Below are 17,635 nucleotides of genomic sequence, written 5' to 3'. Positions count from 1 at the left end.
CTAGCTTCTGCACGCATTACTAACCGCTACATCAAAAAAGTGACGGCGCAACGAGGACGCTGTTTAAATACCCGTGCAGCCATTGTCGTCGTAGCTGTTCTTCGTTCCTGTCTACCATGGAATCGTTGATTACATGAAGCGACTCGCCAGATATTTGAAACCAACCTTTCATTCGACGACGTCAAACTAAGCTCTCGTTTCCTCCGCCCTGAGCGTGACATGTACTGCGACCGGGATTGTTACGGGAAATCAAGGAAACGAGTGTATTTTGGGGAAACAACGTGGTGTCTGTATAAAGCAAACAGTGCGCAGAAATCGTGAAAACAGTCGTGTCTTTATTCTTGAAATCTAAATCGCTTGCAATCTTCGTCCCCCTGGAGAAACCAGATGTCGACAGTTATGGTGTCACAAGGCTTCGAAAAAAAAAAGTTTTCATCCAGTGTAGGTAGTTGAAAGCGTAGGCCAAAAGCACAGGGACAAAGACCAGTGTAGACCATCGAAGGCAGCGTCAGGCAGCGTGGAGTCAGCAAGCCAAGGGTCCCCCATTCGGCAATCTCGGTGCTGCAGAAAGAGTGTACAAACGAGGCGTGAGAGGTGGAGAGACCGGTTGTCCCGACCTAGAACGAGCAGCTCCGTAACCCTTTTCTGTAGCCCCACGAGTGTCACGTCGCGATTGTCTCTGATACTGCAATCAGTGAAATCTGATATATTGTATCTGTCATTGTCCCGGTAATCACGTGTCAACCCACAGTAACGCACAATTTTTTTATCCAATGTGCTCGCCATCAATGGAGGACTAGTACTATACTTGATTCGCCTTGTATATAGCCCAGGCGAAGTCCACCCCGCTTCCCATTGCAAATGTACGACAACCAACCCGCCCAAAGTTTCATAAACCCATCATAGGCACATATGCTTAACTGACAGATCTATATTGCACGGAATACAGCACACTAGATCGTAATAACAAATACAAGTATTACAAACCGGATAAGAAATGAATACTACGATAAACTGGGAGCGATTTGTTTTTCACGTACGAATTGGTTAACATTTTTGTAGCGCTAGCAGCCCTTGTAGGTGGAGGATCAGATTATGGAAGCAGGAGAGGAAGAAACGAGTTACCTTCAGAGAGGTGTTGCTGTCTTCGCTCGGATGAGGGCGTCGAGGAAAGTAGGTCCTGATAATTGCGTGTCCATCTGCACCCCAGGGGGAGAGCATACGCGAATGTTGCGTTGCTCAGATGCTGCAAAGCAAGACGAAGCTGTTAGAACAAGCACACGATCAGCCACGCCAAGTGCGCGTGCCATTCCACGTTACCCAGCCAATGTAACCGCACGCAGTGATGTATTTTCGCACACTACAGGACTTTGTACATAGCCTTACTTCTAAACGACGTCAGAAAATTGTCTGTCATTCCGTCAAGACAATGTACGGATGCCCCTAGCTCTGCCCATAACATCGTGTAATTGTTTATCTACGTTCTTATTTATTCACGATCCAAACCTTGCGGCAGGGCTTCTCCAAGTTTCAAAATAGGTCCAAGCAGTCCTGTAAGTATGAGTAGCCTCTGTTTTCCCAGACATTGACGTCGGCGCCATCTCTAACCCCCTAGCATGTTACCCGGCTTGGAATAGAGAGAAGGCAGAAGAAAGATCACCGTGAGCTCATGAATAATCAGAACATACTGTAATCTATGGCAACCCAAGAATTGAGTGTGAAAACCAGCTTCGCAAACGCCCAAAAGTGGCAAGTTTCTGAAAGGTGACGACATCGGGAGAATCCGATGGATGGTTTCCCAAATGTAAAACCACTCGTTATATCGTATTACCGCGCAGGAATTCGACTACAGCGTCTTCAGAGGTGCAGCAATGATTTGGATATTACCCCACCAATTCCCAATATTCACAAAATTGATTCACAAAACGCAAACGATGTGTATTTCCGGAGATTGGGCAAGTGAAGGCATGATCCCTTTTACTTTGTTTACTTCCATGAAATTTCAACACAGCACTAAAACTTTCGCACTTGGCACCCGCAAGGCATGTAAACCGCGTAACATGGTAAGGCCGGCTCCGCTTTCATTCAACTTACTATAGGACATCTTTTTTTACAAAATTGTTTGGACGTGTTTGCAAAAGGGAAAAAAATAAAAATACTAATAACGCTGTGGTAGCAGACTGAGGTTTCACCCGATTCCTGGGATACGTATACCCAACATGTACGTTAGGTGCATTAAAGTACATTTATCTACAAATATGCTATCATAAGTGAAAGAAATGCTACTAAGACTAGTTTTCTTCAACCACAGACAACCGAACCTTGAAATCACGCGTTCCTCTGGAATGAATCGTGCGGCATTTCATAAGTCGTTATAACGTTCGATGACCTATTCAGCTTATGAAAGATACGAATAAAATTCGTATAAGGTGGATTACTCACCTTGTGCGTGTAGGAAACGGCAGTATCGTTAGCCGGCCCTGTCTTCACAAAATGGTGAAGTGCAAAGCCAGGCCACGGCCGGACTGCAGCACGCACGATGCTCGTAGTCCAGTCCGGCCGTGACCAGACGGGCCGACCGGTGCAGAAAAGGGTGGTGCACTGCGAGTGCTCTCATTTTAAGCGTTTTTTTTTTCGACCACGTGATCCCATAGTAAGAGAGGGAGACAGAGAGAGAGTGAGACAGGGAGCGAGAGAACTACTTCTTCTGCACGGTGGCTCCCTCCCATGCGTGGTTATCGTGCCCTCCCCCACGTCAAGTCTCACCCCCGACGCCAGCGCTCGTCTTTCCCCTACCGGCGTAAGGCGAACTTCCTCGATGAGTCACGCTTGTCTGCACGTGGCCGCTTCTTTAGTCAATGGACGTGAAAAAGTTCAACACTGGTTGAAGCAGGTATGCTTTACGAGCCAGCATTTCGACCCCAGGACTTGTCTTAGGTCGAGGCAACAATGGCCGTTGATGATCGATGGAAAGACGCAGTCGTGGATATTGTCAAGTGGACGTGTAGAGTACGATGACAAAAAAAAGTCGAAATGTTCAAAAAGCGACGATCATTAGTTGTGTTAGCTACATTACAAGGGGGAAGGGGGCTGAAGCCGAGGGGTTGCAGCTGATTCTTTCAAGTGGTTGCATGAATACGAAATATGGAGGACAGTTCTCATGTGCAAGCTGGGCCTGTCAATCGTAGGGGCCTTATTTTCCTTTAAAACAGGAAGAAGAGAGACCTCGTTTTCCGGGTAAAAACCAACAATAGGATATAAAAACGAGTTAACAGGAAATGACTTGTGTCAATAGACTCGTATTAGAACAAATTGCTTTTATTTCACATTCACATTTTTCTACTTTACTAAACCGCTCGTTGTCTAAATAGCGTTGCGCTGCTTACCACGAAGTCATGTGTTCGACTCCCAACCACTTAGGCGCATTCTCGGATATTTAATGCAAGGAAAGTGTTCGTCGAAGTCAAAAGTAATAGACACTACATCGCTTAAAAAGAATACGGAGGCCTCCACTGCGGTGTCCCTCGTGGTGGTCAAAACCCGTAACCTGACATAACCTAACATTTTGCACACTGATGTGCACCGGAAGAACAATTTTATGCATAACTTATCAGAGAAAAAATAATGTGAATGATCTGTTCGTTTTTGCGTACACGTGGTAAAGGAAACACAGTTGCGCAGACTGAGAATAATTAGATCACAGCCTTCCGGCACTGAGAGTGCGCAATGTAAATCATGCAGGCCGTACACAGGACAAATGAATATCCACATTCGCGCGGACTCCTGAGAGTGAACGTAACCTCCTGCTGACTCAAAATTTATTTTGCAGCATGAAATTACCGCAACTGTCCACGCTCGAATTCATTTAAGCCACAATTTTAATTATTCCATAATCTGAAAAAGGAAAGAAAGAACGGACCTTTGCTTAGGAATATGTAGCTGAAGATGGCTGTATACCGGAATATGTCGGGCGTACAGGCGACCACTTTCAAAATTTCTTCAAAGTTGGCCTGTGGCAGATAACACATTTCTAGTTCATCAGCTGTTCTACACGAAGAGGCGGACATTACTTGCATAAAAAAAATTGAAACGCATAATTACCTAATCAACCAAAGTTATCTAATTAACTCTTTAACTTATTACCTTACGGCCCATATTGCAATTTACAATTTCTACCCGTGGAGTTCGCCAGGCGGATCTACTTGGAACGAATTGTCAGGGTGCCACCATTCTCGATATATAATTCCTGAACTTTGCGGAGAAATGTATTGGCGTTCCAGTTATATTCTCAACAAAACGTCGTTGCGTGCATTCAGGCACAAAAGTAACTGGAGCGCCAATGCATTACTCGGTACATGATCGAATTTCTTTGTCTTCTCTAAAGTAATGAAGTTGTACGCGAGGTCGGAGAAATGTGTGCCGATATTCCTCGGTCTGCGTCGCTGTGCCCAATCTCCGTGCCCGCAGCTGTCGCTTCACCGCAAAGATAACTTTTCCGTGAGTTACTGATACTCCGTGGCCTTGTTCCACTGAAATTTCTGATAGTCTCGAGATAATAGACAAAGAGCGTGAAAGGGGGGAGCGAGGAGGGGCAATATCGGATTTGTCGAAAGCTGGCACTTTCGAGCAGTGTGGGGAATGAGGCAGAGCCAATCAGTTATTGATGGATGCCGAACTGGTTTTATTCCAAGAAATAGCGAGGGGAAGGTTCGACTAATGTCACTCACAGATCACTCCCTGAAGCGTCCAATGAGTCCGTACCTCTTTTCCTACTTTCTCTCCCACCTCCCCTTCCCCACCGATGCTGAGCCGTGCTCCCACTTAGGGCTGCAAGAATACGCATCTTTTCTCACCGAAACCCTCTCCCCCTCCCACTCTCAATTTATTGAGCGTGACACGAACGGCAGTCAAACGCCAAGACCGCCTCTCTGGTTTGTTTATCCACGGCCGGGCTCGAGGGGAGCTCGCTAGCTAATCGAGCTACGCGGTGGTTTATCGTCTTCGCTGACGCGGACCATGGCTTTCTCAGAACGGCGTGGAGTTCGCAAGTTAAGCGCTCCCCACTTCGATGTTAATGAGCCTATGTGCTTTGGAAATGACAGCTGTAGTCGAGAGGCTTGCTAAATTGAAGCTTTCTTTGCCTCTTCCTTGGACTTTTCAACTGGCTGCGGTCGCCAGGCACGTTCCCTGGATATTCTTTTTTTTTTGGGGGGGGGGGGGGAGGCAAACCAAGGTAACTTTTCTATGCAAATGACGAGGGGGGTAAGCGAGAACCTTTACTAGTACATATGTAAATAATTCCAACCGTTCGCCAAAAAAATAAAATAAATAAACGAAGGCGTAAACCCGCAAAACATAAATGAAATAGGGTGTATCTCACGGGTGCGTCTGTGAGATTCACCTCTACTTTGCTTGAGAGTGAAGGAACCACTTCAAGTGGACTAGCACACGAAAGAAGCGCAGGAAGAACAGCTTTTAGCAGAATAATCTTAGCATAGCTCGCTGATATTGTGTCATAGCAGGATCAAATGCCGCCTCGTCGCACGCCACCATCTTCTTCTGGATTGGGTAGGCATTCGTCTTGGCTGGCCCTGACTTGCGACACTCTAGTGATAGAAATACTTTAGTTTTTTGTTGAGTAAATGTAGATTACGATTGTTTTTTATTTATAATACAACCAAAGCAATCGCTTTGTAGAAGTTCTTTTATTCATTAAACGGGACACGCTGACAAAGCGCGTCACATTTTTGCGCCCCCAAGAAATATTTCCGCCAACTGTAGTTACCGATGCACCGAAAGGCTTCCCTGACGACTTTATATGAAAGGACCTGGCGTAAATTTCGCAGAGTACGAGCTAAAACATCTCGAAATCGTTGCCCAGCACGTGGCAGCAATACTTTCAAGCAGCGTCGCGCCGGATCGCACAAGCGAGAGAGGAGGAAAGGCTCGCCGCGCGCCCGATCCTCCTAGCCCGATGAAAAGTTCTATGCGTGGAAGGAGCGTGGCAGAAAAGAAAAGAGACCTGAGGAACTGCTTTGCACCGCACCGCGTCGAATGTGCACAATACCCTCTGCAGCTCCCGGGTCGTCGCCACATTAGCCCCTCAACAGCTGTAATTATCCGTGACGTCCTGCAAGTGCTTACTTATCTACAGAGGGAAGCTGGATAGAATTGAGAGGAGGGGGAGAGGAGGCAGAGAATGGGTAGAATCGACTCAGTCGCGAAACGAGTGATTAACAGCCTTGCCCCTCTTCCCTCGCAGTTAACATTCAAATACAGGGGGGGGGGGGGGGTGAGGTGACGTGGGCAGGCAAGGAAACGCTGCATAAACATAAGTTCCAGGTGTGGTACGGCGCGTTTCTGCGTTTCTGAATAATAAAACCATGCGAATATGTCTAGCGGACAACTTACGCAGGGCGCAGAAGCAGAGCCGCAGGGTCTAAGCTACACGACGGAAGCGGTGGCACGTCAAGTAAACACATCCGTGGCCGTTGCGATAGCTTTGTGGCTATGACATTGCTAGACGTCGCGGATTTGACCGAGGCAGCCGCATTTTGACGGAGGCAGAAATAAAAAACGCTCGCCCACTTAGATTTGGCGACAGGTTAAAGAAAATCACGGTGTCAAAATTAATCCGGAGTGCGCCGCTACGGCCTTCTTCAAAATCCGATTGTGGTTCAGGCACGTACATCCACATCACCCAATTCAAGTTTATTGCTTCTGCACATCAAGAGAAAAAACAAATGGAGCTGGGCAGGTCATGTAAATACGCCTGTTAGATAACCGTCAGGCTATTAGGGTTACAGAATGGGTACCAGGAGAAGGGAAATGCAGTCGAGAACGGCAGAAGTCTAGGTGGAGCGTTGAAATCAGGAAATTCGCGGACGCTATATAGGTGGCATCGATTGGCGCAGGACAGGAGACGCCTTCGTCCGGCAGTGGACATAAAACAGGCTGATGACGATGAGGCTTCTGCCACGTTGCGATGTGCCATGCGAGGAAATAATAATGCTCAACCAGCTCAGAAGTTGTGTCATACATATGTGGCGCTCAACAACGCCTCAAGCAAACACCTCTCCCTTTGAGTTTTGTGTATTACGCAGGCAAACAGCACTGATGCACGCAAGGTAACGTTTGACTTCAACTCACCACTCTCGTATTGACAAAACTTTGAAGAAATTGAACATTGGCCGTGGACATCACCACTAATCTTCGTCAATCAAAGCAAACAGCACAGAAAGCTTCGCTTACATCGATTCCCACAGTGCCTGGGATCTGCATAATTTTTGTTAACCCTAAGGTGAACTTTCCCGCTTTCCTTCTTTGCAAGAAAGAAATTTATGCCCCCATTCTTGTTGCCTTTGTTTTATGCAGAAATGTTTCTAAATCTCATTGTCTTGCTTATGTAATCTCTGACACTGGAGAGATAATACATCGAAATTCTTTTAAGCGCTGAGTACACTGGCAAGCTCGAATACTAGACACATGGGCATCGCCCGCGAAAGAAAGTGAAATGAATAAATCGAATGCAGGCCTTGTAATCTGTCTCTGCTTGCGGCAGTGTAACGTGTGTCCTTTTACTCGTTGACCCCACAGCTGTGTCGGTTTTGGCGGGAAAAGCCAGTTTTCGCGCGCTTGCATTATGGCGCGTAGACGCAGAAGTAGAACACGTTTGATGGTGACTGTGAGAGCGTTATTTGATTGGCGATCGAATATTTTCACTGCATCGGTGTTTTTTTTTTTTTAAGAAAATAAACGGATGAGATAAAGTCACTCTACGATGACGACGCCTACTCTCTTTCGTTTCGCCTGGCCCGTCCAGTTACCTGCATGCACTTAATGCGTCACCAATGCTCTGTGTGCCTTCTTCAGAAAGTGTGATAAAAAGGAAAACTTCTTTGTTGGTACTGGGAAAGACTAATCGGGAGTACGGACCAGAAAATAACTCTTTAATTGCTCTGCTGTGTGCTGTCGTATCTTGAAGCAGGCAACGCTCATAGTGAGCGGGGCGGTGTGGCCACTTCCTTTGGATTCGTCCCGTTGTATCGATTCGTTTTTTTTTTCTTTTCTGCATATTTTTTGGTGTAACGCGCGTACATTCCCGACAAGTGGTACACTATCCTGAAGTTTTCTGTGAATTGCGCAACAACTTTTGGCCTGCCGGAGATTCACGAGCACCGAGCTCAACCTCTGCTATTTCGTGGTAGCTGTAGCAGCAGTGTTATTTACTCTAGACTTTTGTATGCGACTGACTGAGCTGACACTGTTAGAACACGAATGTGACTGCTCCTGCCACTTTTCATTTACGGTACGCTGTAATCACGAATAATTGCATCTCCAGAGTCTGCTTCCAAATCCAGGAATCCACTAACAATAACGAGCAACAAGTTCACCATGCACCGCACGAAAGCTACCCAGAAGGCGGACAATCATATTGAAATGATTAAGCGCCAAGCGAGACAGCTGTACGAATGACGAAACAACAATGTCAGGTCAAGGCGCTACTTGCAACTGTTTGTTGAGGTCAAAAGCGGCTTTATAAAAAGCGGCTTAATATAGAGCCATGAGATGTTGAAAATAGCGCCTTGTCCTGTCATTGGTATTTTTTCATTGGTATGCTGTCTTTCTTGGCGGTTCATGTTTTGAAAGCTACGAAGCAACTAACCCCAGAACGCGTACTTCTGCTGATAATCGTCATTCTATTTCAAGCTGCTTTCTCCGCTCGACGCAATCCACAATATGGCTTGCGGCACTCCGGCAGCGTTCTCCCGCCAAAAACATGAACTTAATAGGCTTTCGAGAAGGCGAGGATACAAATAGCAGTCTTCAGAGTGTTTTGTACGTATGGGATATTAAAGATAAGATATCATCTTTATGGTTTGGGGTGTCTTGAAGACATCGTAAAAGGTCAAGATACTTGGCCCATGGCCAACTGCGGGCCTTCAAGAAAGAGCGTTTCTTGCTCTCAAAAAGTCTTTAGAGGACATCAGCATATTGGGAAAAGATTAGGTATCAGATGATGCGAATACGCTAAATGAGTAACACAAGCGTTGTCTGTGGTTCATAATTGGTTTATGTGGTGATCGCAACTTTTACGGAATATGTATAATTCTGTTCTGCACTTGCAGTGCATTACATGAGTTGTGTGTTTTGGCTATACAAAATATCTGACTTTATATATGCGTACGTGGACTGAACTAATGCACAGAACTTTGCGACTGATGCACTGTTGGACTGTATATCTTATATTCATCCAGTGTTCTACAGAGTGCCATATTTCGTATCGCTATTCTCCATTTTTAAGCAAACATTTGTCCTTTGCCAAGTGACAAGCAGTAGGCGATGCCACTATAAAGGCGCCAACCTCTCCTAATATTCACTTCAATAAAAGAAAGGTCGAAAATACTGTCTTATCCGACGTGTCCCTGAAATCGATGTTTTATCACTGAGCTATCTGGATTGGCACGGCTGCGAAGCCTTCAGATATATTGCTTGTCAATCAACCCGGCAATATTTCATACTCTTAATCAGGTTATTATTAAAGAACAAAATAACGGGATAGCTTCTGCACGCATTACTCACCGCAACATCAGAAAAGTGACGGCGCAACGAGGACGCTGTTTAAATACACGTGCAGCCATTGCCGTCGTAGCTGTTGTTCGTTCCTGTCTACCATGGGATCGTTGATTACATGAAGCGACTCGCCAGATATTTGAAACCAACCTTTCATTCGACGACGCCAAACTAAGCTCTCGTTTCCTCCGCCCTGAGCGTGACATGTATTGCCAGCGGGATTATTACGGGAAATCAAGGAAACGAGTGTATTTTGGGGAAACAACGTGGTGTCTGTATAAAGCAAACAGTGCGCAGAAAGTGGTAAAACAGTCGTGTCTTTATTCTTGAAATCTAAAATCGCTTGCAATCTTCGTCCCCCTGGAGAAACCAGATGTCGACAGTTATGGTTTCACAAGGCTTCAAAAAAAAAAAAGTTCAGCCATTGCAGGTAGTTGAAAGCGTAGGCCAAAAGCACAGGGACAAAGACCAGTGTAGACCATCGAAGGCAGCCTCAGGCGGCGTGGAGCCAGCAAGCCAAGGGTCCCCCATTCGTCAATCTCGGTGCTGCAGAAAGAGTGTACAAACGAGGCGTGAGAGGTGGAGAGACCGGTTGTCCCGACCTAGAACGAGCAGCTCCGTAACCCTTTTCTGTAGCCCCACGAGTGTCACGTCGCGATTGTCTCTGATACTGCAATCAGTGAAATCTGATATATTGTATCTGTCATTGTCCCGGTAATCACGTGTCAACCCACAGTAACGCACAATTTTTTCATCCCATGTGCTCGCCATCAATGGAGGACTAGTACTATACTTGATTCGCCCTGTATATAGCCCAGGCGAAGTCCACCCCGCTTCCCATTGCAAATGTACGACAACCAACCCGCCCAAAGTTTCATAAACCCATCATAGGCACATATGCTTAACTGACAGATCTATATTGCACGGAATACAGCACACTAGATCGTAATAACAAATACAAGTATTACAAACCGGATAAGAAATGAATACTACGATAAACTGGGAGCCATTTGTTTTTCACGTACGAATTGGTTAACATTTTTGTAGCGCTAGCAGCCCTTCTTGTAGGTGGAGGATCAGATTATGGAAGCAGGAGAGGAAGAAACGAGTTACCTTCAGAGAGGTGTTGCTGTCTTCGCTCGGATGAGGGCATCGACGAAAGTAGGTCCTGATAATTGCGTGTCCATCTGCACCCCAGGGGGAGAGCATACGCGAATGTGCGTTGCTCAGATGCTGCAAAGCAACGACGAAGCTGTTAGAACAAGCACACGATCAGCCACGCCAAGTGCGCGTGCCATTCCACGTTACCCAGCCAATGTAACCGCACGCAGTGATGTATTTTCGCACAGTACAGGACTTTGTACATAGCCTTACTTCTAAACGACGTCAGAAAATTATCTGTCATTCCGTCAAGACAATGTACGGATGCCCCTAGCTATGCCCATAACATCCTGTAATTGTTTATCTACGTTCTTATTTATTCACGATCCAAACCTTGCGGCAGGGCTTCTCCAAGTTTCAAAATATGTCCAAGCAGTCCTGTAAGTATGAGTAGCCTCTGTTTTCCCAGACATTGACGTCGGCGCCATCTTTAACCCCCTAGCATGTTACCCGGCATGGAATAGAGAGAAGGCAGAAGAAAGATCACCGTGAGCTCATGAATAATCAGAACATACTGTAATCTATGGCAACCCAAGAATTGAGTGTGAAAACCAGCTTTGCAAACGCCCGAAAGTGGCAAGTTTCTGAAAGGTGACGACATCGGGAGAATCCGACGGATGGTTTCCCAAATGTAAAACCACTCGCTATATCGTATTACCGCGCAGGAATTCGACTACAGTGTCTTCAGAGGTGCAGCAATGATTTGGATATTACCCCACCAATTCCCGATATTCACAATATTGATTCACGAAATGCAAACGATGTGTATTTCCGGAGATTGGGCAAGTGAAGGCATGATCTTTTACTTGGTTTACTTCCATGAAATTTCAACACAGCACTAAAACTTTCGCACTTGGCAACCGCAAGGCATGTAAACCGCGTAACATGGTTAGGCAGGCTCCGCTTTCATTCAACTTACTATACGATATCTTTTTTTACAAAATTGTTTGGACGTGTTTGCAAAAGGGAAAAAATAAAAATACTAATAACGCTGTGGTGGAAGACTGAGGTTTAACCCGATTCGTGGGATACGTATACCTAACATGTACGTTAGGTGCATTAAAGTACATTCATCTACAAATATGCTATCATAAGTGAAAGAAATGCTACTAAGACTAGTTTTCTTTAACCACAGACAACCGAACCTTGAAATCACGCGTTCCTCTGGAATGAATCGTGCGGCATTTCATAAGTCGTTATAACGTTCGATGACCTATTCAGCTTATGAAAGATACGAATAAAATTCGTAGAAGGTGGATTACTCACCTTCTGCGTGTAGGAAACAATAGTGTCGTTAGCCGGCCCTGTCTTCACAAAATGGTGAAGTGCAAAGCCAGGCCACGGCCGGACTGCAGCACGCACGATGCGCGTAGTCCAGTCCGGCCGTGACCAGGCGGGCCGACCGGTGCAGAAAAGGGTGGTGCACTGCGAGTGCTCTCATTTTAAGCGTTTTTTTTTCGACCACGTGATCCCATAGTAAGAGAGGGAGAGAGAGAGAGTGAGGCAGGGAGCGAGAGAACTATTTCTTCTGCACGGTGGCTCCCTCCCATGCGTGGTATGGCGTGCCCTCCCCCACGTCAAGTCTCACTCCCGACGCCAGCGCTCGTCTTTCCCCTACCGGCGTAAGGCGAACTTCCTCGATGAGTCACGCTTGTCTGCACGTGGCCGCTTCTTTAGTCAATGGACGTGAAAAAGTTCAACACTGGTTGAAGCAGGTATGCTTTACGAGCCAGCATTTCGACCCCAGGACTTGTCTTAGGTCTAGTCAACAATGGCCGTTGATGATCGATGGAAAGACGCAGTCGTGGATATTGTCAAGTGGACGTGTAGAGTACGATGACAAAAAAAAGTCGAAATGTTCAAAAAGCGACGATCATTAGTTGTGTTAGCTACATTACAAGGGGGAAGGGGGCTGAAGCCGAGGGGTTGCAGCTGATTCTTTCAAGTGGTTGCATGAATACGAAATATGGAGGACAGTTCTCATGTGCAAGCTGGGCCTGTCAATCGTAGGGGCCTAATTTTCCTTTAAAACAGGAAGAAGAGAGACCTCGTTTTCCGGGTAAAAACCAACAATAGGATATAAAAACGAGTTAACAGGAAATGACTTGTGTCAATAGACTCGTATTAGAACAAATTGCTTTTATTTCACATTCACATTTTTCTACTTTACTAAACCGCTCGTTGTCTAAATAGCGTTGCGCTGCTTACCACGAAGTCATGTGTTCGACTCCCAACCACTTAGGCGCATTCTCGGATATTTAATGCAAGAAAAGTGTTCGTCGAAGTCAAAAGTAATAGACACTACATCGCTTAAAAAGAATACGGAGGCCTCCACTGCGGTGTCCCTCGTGGTGGTCAAAACCCGTAACCTGACATAACCTAACATTTTGCGCACCGCTGTGCATCGGAAGGGCAATTTTATGCATAACTTATCAGGGAAAAAATAATGTGAGTGATCTGTTCGTTTTTGCGCACAACACGCGGCAAAGGAAACACAGTTAAGCAGACTAGGAATAATTAGAACACAGCCTTCCGGCACTGAGAGTGCAGAATGTGAATCATGCAGGCCGTACACAGGACAAATGAATACCGACATTCGCGCGGACTCCTGAGAGTGAACGTAACCTCCTGCTGACTCAAAATTTATTTTGCAGCATGAAATTACCGCAACTGTCCACGCTCGAATTCATTTAAGCCACAATTTTAATTATTTCATAATCTGAAAAAGGAAAGAAAGAACGGACCTTTGCTTAGGAATATGTAGCTGAAGATGGCTGTATACCGGAATATGTCGGGCGTACTGGCGACCACTTTCAAAATTTCTTCAAAGTTGGCCTGTGGCAGATAACACATTTCTAGTTCATCAGCTGTTCTACACGAAGAGGCGGACATTACTTGCATAAAAAAATTCAAACACATAATTACCTAATCAACCAATATTATCTAATGAACTCTTTAACTAATTACCTTACGGCCCATAATGCAATTTACAAATTATAGCCGTGGAGTTCGCAAGGCGGATCTACTTGGAACGAATTATCAGGATGCCACCATTTTCGAAGTATAATTCTCGAACTTTGCAGAGAAATGTATTGGCGTTCCAGTTATATTCTTAACAAAACGTCGTTTCGTGCATTCAGGCACAAAAGTAACTGGAGCGCCAATGCAGTACTCGGTACATGAGTCGAATTTCTTTGTCTTCTCTGAAGTAATGAAGTTGTACGCGAGGTCGGAGAAATTTGTGCCGATACTCCTCGGTCTGCGTCGCTGTGCCCAATCTCCGTGCCCGCAGCTGTCGCTTCATCGCAAAGATAACTTTTCCGTGAGTTACTGATACTCCGTGACCTTGTTCCACTGAAATTTCTGACAGCCTCGAGATAATAGACAAGGAGCGTGAAAGGGGGGAGCGAGGAGGGGGAAGATCAGATTTGTCGAAAGCTGGCACTTTCGCACAGTGTGGGGAATGAGGCAGAGCCAATCAGTTATTGATGGATGCCGATACGGTTTTATTCCGCGAAACAGCGAGGGGAAGGTTCCACCAGTGTGACTCACAGATCAATCCATGAAGCGCCCATTGAGTCGCACCTCTTTTCCTACTTTTTCTCCCACCTTCCCTTCCCCACCGATGCTGAGCCGTGCTCCCAATTAGATCTGCAAGAATACGCAGCTTTTCTCACCCAAGCCGTCACCCCCCCCCTCGCACTCCCCCTTTATTGAGCGTGACACGAACGGCAGTCAAACGCCAAGACTGCCTCTCTGGTTTGTTTATCCACGGCCGGACTCGAGGGGAGCTCGCTAGCTAATCGAACCTCGCGGTGGTTTATCGTCTTAGCTGACGCGGACCATGGCTTTCTCAGAACGGCGTGGAATTCGCAAGTTAAGCGCTCCCCACTTCGATGGTAATGAGCCTATGTGCTTTGGAAATGACAGCTGTAGTCTAGAGGCTTGCTAAATTGAAGCTTTATTTGCCTCTTCCTTCGACTTTTCAACTGGCTGTGGTCGCCAGGCACGTACCCTGGATATATATATATATATATATATATATATATATATATATATATATATATATATATATATATATTGTGGGGGGGGGGGCAAACCAAGGTAACTTTTCTACGCAAATGACGAGGGGGGTAAGCGAGAACCTTTACTAGTACATATGTAAATAATTCCAACCATTCGCCAAAAAAATAAATAAATAAACGAAGGCGTAAAGCCGCAAAAGATAAATGAAATAGGGTGTATCTCACGGGTGCGTCTGTGAGATTCACCTCTACTTTGCTTGAGAGTGCAGGAACCATTTCAAATGGACTAGCACGCGAAAGAAGCGCAGGAAGAACACGGCCAACAAGTGAACAAGCGAAAGCGTAAAATAAAGATTTCTAGTAGAGATTATTGAATTAGCTCTGAAATAACTATAGAGAAATATATATTTGCAGAACAGTCACATTTCTTTGGATCCCTCGTTTACAGCACTACCAAGTGAGAAAACAGATTAATATCTTTATGTGGGTAGTTGCGTAATGATGCGTGGCTGCCAGAACCGTGCAAGAGCGCAGGACGCTGTGGTTCTATACGTACTGCGTCCACCGTGGAAGGTTAGGAAAACACTCACGTAAGCACAGCAGGGACGTGGCTACGTCTGGTTCCGCGACTGACAACTGTAGAAGCGTCATTCGAAACACATAGAATCATTCTGCACTCCCCGCGGCGTTTTCTCTACTTCGTTTTTGAATAAAAAGGTGTGATCCAAAAATAGTTTCACAAACAACGGTTAAATTTGTCAATTTTCGCTTTTCCTTCCTGTTTGGCTGTTACCTCGGCTCTCTCCTTTAGTACATTGGCTAATTTCTCAACTCCTTGCTACTCTTGTTTCGAGTTGGCAATTTAGCACGAAAAGTGCTGCACAATTGGGGAAAAACTAGACGAGGTAAGGGGTGACAATTACATTATGAATTTAAGGGTTATTACAGGGTTTGATGACGGACGCTGTTTAGCATGATTTTATTTTCCAGATTATCTAACCAATATCACCGTTATATAGTTCCGAGGATCTGCCGTCACTTGAAGAAATAATGAAGCAAAAGAAAAAGTTAAATGCAACTGGCGTTTTCTCTGGCGGAAAAGCAGGAAGATACCTATAAAGTCACAGCCTTCCGGCACTGAAAGTGCGGAATGTAATACCCTTGTCAAGCGGGCAAGTTAAGTGCACTTACGGAGAGTGCAGTCAGCTTTCCCAAATATAAACGTCGCAAGCTGAGTATACTCGCAGAAGAGTGCATTCCGGTCAGAGAGCGTTCACGGAGCGCACTTTGCTGGTCGAGTGCATAGCCTCGCCGCCAGTGGTTTCGACGCCACAAAATTTTATTCATAGAAAATGGACACAGAAGTTAATTGTAGCTGTTCAACAGCTTTTAGCAATATAATCGTAGCATAACTCGCTGATATTGTGTTATAGCAGGATCAAATGCCGCCTCGTCGCACGCCACCATCTTCTTCTGGATTGGGTAGGCATTCGTCTTGGCTGGCCCTGACTTGCGACACTCTAGTGATAGAAATACTTTCGTTTTTTGTTGAGTAAATGTAGATTACGATTGCTTTTTATTTATGATACAACCAAAGCAATCGCTTTTTAGAAGTTTTTTTTATTCATTAAATGGGACGCGCTGACAAAGTGCGTCACATTTTTGCGCCCCCAAGAAATATTTCCGCCAACTGTAGTTACCGATGCACCGAAAGGCTTCCCTGACGACTTTATATGAAAGGACCTGGCGTAAATTTCGCAGAGTACGAGCTAAAACATCTCGAAATCGTTGCCCAGCGCTTGACAGCAATACTTTCAAGCAGCGCCGCGCCGTATCGCCCATGCAAGAGAGGAGGAAAGGTTCACCGCGCGCCCCATCCTCCTCGCCCGATGAAAAGTTCTATGCGTGGAAGGAGCGTGGCGCAAAAGAAAAGAGACCTGAGGAACTGCTTTGCACCGCACCGCGTCGAATGTGCACAATGCCCTCTGCAGCTCCCGGGTCATCGCCACATTAGCCCCTCAACAGCTGTAATTATCCGTGACTTCCCGCAAGTGCTTACTTATCTACAGAGGGAAGCTGGATTGAATTGAGAGGAGGGGGAGAGGAGGCAGAGAATGGATAGAACCGACTCAGTCGCGAAAGGAGTGATTAACAACCTTGCCACTCTTCCCTCGCAGTTAACATTCAAATACAGGGGAGTGGGGGTGGGGTTGAGGTGACGTGGCCAAGAAAGGAAACGCTGGATAAACCTAAGTTCCAGGTGTGGTACGGCGCGTTTCTGCGTTTCTGAATAATAAAACCATGCGAATATGTCTAGCGGACAACTTACGCAGGGCGGAGAAGCAGAGCCGCAGGGTCTAAGCTACACGACGGAAGCGGTGGCACGTCAAGTAAACACATCCGTGGCCGTTGCGATAGCTTTGTGGCTATGACATTGCTCGACGTCGCGGATTTGACCGAGGCAGCCGCAGTTTGACGGAGGCAGAAATAAAAAACGCTCGCCCGCTTAGATTTGGCGACACGTTAAAGAAAATCACGGTGTCAAAATTAATCAGGAGTGCGCCGCTACGGCCTCCTTCAAAATCCGATTGTGGTTCAGGCACGTACATCCACATCACCCAATTCAAGTTTATTGCTTTTGCACATCAAGAGAAAAAAAAAATGGAGCTGGGCAGGTCATGTAAATGCGCCTGATACATAACCGTCAGGCCATTAGGTTTACAGAATGGGTACCAGGAGAAGGGAAATGCAGTCCAGAACGGCTGAAGTCTCAGTGGAGCGTTGAAATTAGGAAATTCGCGAACGCTATATAGGTGGAATCGATTGGCGCAGGACAGGAGACGCCTTCGTCCGGCAGTGGACATAAAACAGGCTGA

General features: G+C 45.9%; 1 long non-coding RNA gene across 1 annotated transcript; it reads right to left on the bottom strand.

The window, feature by feature from the left end:
• Positions 1–317: 317 nt before the first annotated feature.
• LOC142587190 (uncharacterized) lies at positions 318–1,214 on the bottom strand. Its single transcript, XR_012829388.1, has 2 exons — positions 1,126–1,214; positions 318–561 (listed from the first exon to the last, which is right to left on the bottom strand). It is a non-coding gene; the product is annotated as an uncharacterized LOC142587190 (long non-coding RNA).
• Between the last annotated feature and the right edge of the window lie 16,421 nt (positions 1,215–17,635).

Source organism: Dermacentor variabilis, chromosome 7 (assembly GCF_050947875.1).
Source record: "Dermacentor variabilis isolate Ectoservices chromosome 7, ASM5094787v1, whole genome shotgun sequence".
In the NCBI taxonomy this organism is placed as follows: Eukaryota; Metazoa; Arthropoda; class Arachnida; order Ixodida; family Ixodidae; genus Dermacentor; species Dermacentor variabilis.
Note: the sequence above shows the minus strand (reverse complement) of the source record. Positions and strands in the feature narration are given on the sequence as shown.